Below are 3,431 nucleotides of genomic sequence, written 5' to 3' on the forward strand. Positions count from 1 at the left end.
CACTCACTTCTGTAGTGTTATTCTGCTGTAATTTTCTGGTCCTAAAATACTCCATGTTAGTTAAAGCAGCAGTACTACTTTCCAAGTTTTATTTTGATTTATTTTTTCTTATTATTTTTATATGTAAAGCATGTGACTATGTATATTTATACATTCTTACCTAAACTGGCAACTATTTGGTGCTCCTGTTATAAATCTGTAAAAATCCGGATTATATGCCTAACATAATTGCCGCCTTTCAGTTTTAATCAATCCTTCAGTCATTGTAACTCAGCAGCTACACTGTATCCTGATATTACTAAGGTAGCATTGTCTATTAGTTTCCAGCTCAAACTACTGGGAACATTTGCAACAAATTAACCCAAACAGGAAAGTGTTGCAAAGATCTTGCACTGCTAGGGAGGTGGGTTAAAACCTGCTATATAAATCAAAGGATGCTTTAAAACGCATTAAAAATGGCATTGAGTGGAATAAAAACAAACAAACAAACAAAAACAGTCACTATCTAATATTACGGAACTGATTTATTTATAAAAACAAGCATAAGATCAGAAGGGTGGAGGGCTGCTTCCTCTGTCCATGGTGCTGACTAATCTCCCTTCATCTCTCCCTTCCCTTTTCTTATTTCCTATCTCACTCTCTCCTTTTCGAAGTTTTCCCATTTCCTCTCCTCTTTCTCCCTGCCTCTCTTCCAACACTTTTCTGTATAACAGTCACCCTCTCCCCCATACACCCTTCTCTCCCATCCCCGTACACCCCTCTTTCCCTTCCACATACACCCCTCTTTCCCTTCCCCATACACCCCTCTTTCCCTTCCTCATACACCCCCCTTTCCCTTCCCAATACACCCATTTCCCTTCCCCATACACCCCTTTCCCTTCCCAATACACCCCCTTTCCCTTCCCCATACACCCCTTTCCCTTCTCCATATACCCCTCTATCCCCGTCTCCCCTCCCCATACACCTCTTTCCCTTCCCCATACACCCCTTTCCCTTCTCCATACACCCCTCTTTCCCTTCTCCATACACCCCTTTCCCTTCTCCATACACCCCTCTTTCCCTTCTCCATACACCACTTTTTCCCCATCTCCCCTCCCCATACACCCCTCTTTCCCTTGTCCATACACCCCTTTCCCTTCTCCATACACCCCTCTTTCCCTTGTCCATACACCACTCTTTCCCCCTGTCTCTCCTCCCCATACACCCCTCTTTCCCCTTCTCTCTTCCAATCTTTCTCTCACTTTTCCTCCGTCACCCTTCTATCGCCCCATGTCTCTCTCTAACTCCACCTCTCTCTCCTGCCCCCCGTCCCCCCTTCTCCCTCCCTCTATTTTGCTGTGCATGTGACAATGTATATTTCTACAGTCTTACCTAAACTTGCAACTATTTGGTGCTCCTGTTATAAATTTGTAAAAATCCGGATTATATGCCTAACATAATTGCCGCCTTTCAGTTTTAATCAATCCTTCAGTCATTGTAACTCAGCAGCTACACTGTATCCTGATATTACTAAGGTAGCATTGTCTATTAGTTTCCAGCTCAAACTACTGGGAACATTTGCAACAAATTAACCCAAACAGGAAAGTGTTGCAAAGATCTTGCACTGCTGGGGAGGTGGGTTAAAACCTGCTATATAAATCAAAGGATGTTTTAAAACACATTAAAAATGGCATTGAGTGGAATAAAAAACAAACAAACAAACAAAAACAGTCACTGTCTAATACTACGGAACTGATTTATTAATAAAAACAAGCATAAGGCCAAGTCCCCGCATGCTACTGCAGCGCCCGCTGTGGCAGACGCTGCAGGGACGAGAGCCCTCCCCTCAATGGTGCCGGGCCCGCTGCGAGGGGGGGGAGCAGCGCTGTGGCGAGAGTTTCTCCTGCTCTCAATAGAATTGAGAGCAGGACTCGCGACGGAGCGCTAGGCCACGCCCCCCAGCGGTTCAGCCAATGAGGGCGAACCTGCCGGGTGACGTCATGGCCGCGCCCCCGTCACTCCCCTGCCAAGCCTTCCCCCGTCTCTTTTCCTGCAGCTCACTGCAGACCGGGGAATCGGCTGCACGCGCCGCCAGCCTCGCGGGCAGCGGAGGCACTGGGGCCTTAGCCTAAGATCAGAAGGGTGGAGGGCTGCTTCCTCTCTGTCCATGGTGCTGACTAATCTCCTTTTATCTCTATCTTCCCTCTATTCTCCCTTTATCTCTCTCTTCCCTTTTCTTATTTCCTACCTCACTCTCTTCTTTTCTCTCCTTTTCTAAGTTTTCCAATTTCCTCTCCTCTTTCTCCCTGCATCTCTTCCAACACTTTTCTATATAATAGTCACCCTCTCCCAAATACACCCCTCTTTCCCCTTCTCTCTTCCAATCTTTCTCACTTTTCCTCCGTCATCCTTCTATCGCTTCTAACTCCACCTCTCTCTTCTGCCCCCCGTTCCCCCTCCTCTCTCCCACTATTTATTTTGTTGTCCTCCCCATACACCCCTTTCCCCTTCTCTCCTCTCCCCATACACCCCTCTTTCCCCTTCTCTCCCCTCCCCATACCCCTCTTTCCCCTTCTCTCCCCTCCCCATACACCCCTTTCCCCTTCTCTACCCTCCCCATACACCCCTCTTTCCCCTTCTCTCCCCTCCCCATTACACCCCTCTTTCCCCTTCTCTCCCCTCCCCATACCCCCCTCTATTCCCCTTCTCTCCCCTACCCACACCCCACTCTTTCCTCTTCTCTCTCCCCTCCCCATACGCCCCCTTTTCCCTTCTCCCCCCTCCCCATACACCCCTCTTTTCCCTCCCCATACACCCCTCTTTTCACTTTCTCTCCCCTCCCCATGCACCCCTTTTTCCCCTTCTCTCCCCTCCCCATATACCCCTCTTTCCCCTTCTCTCCCCTCCCCATACGCCCCTCTTTTCACTTTCTCTCCCCTCCCCATGCACCCCTCTTTCCTCTTTCCGCTTCCCCAAACACCCTTCTTTCCCCTTCTCTCCCCCTCCCCATACACCCCTCTTTCCCCTTCTCTCCCCTCCCCACACCCCTTTCCCTTCCCCAAACACCCTTCTTTCCCCTTATCTCCCCTCCCCATACACCCCTTTCCCCTTCTCTCCCCTCCCCATACACCCCTCTTTCCCCTTCTCTCCCCTCTCCCATACCCCCCTCTATTCCCCTTCTCTCCCCTCCCCACATCCCACTCTTTCCTCTTCTCTTCCCTCCCCATACGCCCCTTTTCCCTTCTCCCCCCTCCCCATACACCCCTCTTTCCCCTCCCCATACACCCCTCTTTTCACTTTCTCTCCCCTCCCCATTCACCCCTTTTTCCCCTTCTCTCCCCTCCCCATATACCCCTCTTTCCCCTTCTCTCCCCTCCCCATACGCCCCTCTTTTCACTTTCTCTCCCCTCCCCATGCACCCCTCTTTCCGCTTCCCCAAACACCCTTCTTTC

This window comes from Ascaphus truei, chromosome 9 (genome assembly GCF_040206685.1).
Source record: "Ascaphus truei isolate aAscTru1 chromosome 9, aAscTru1.hap1, whole genome shotgun sequence".
Taxonomy (NCBI): domain Eukaryota; kingdom Metazoa; phylum Chordata; class Amphibia; order Anura; family Ascaphidae; genus Ascaphus; species Ascaphus truei.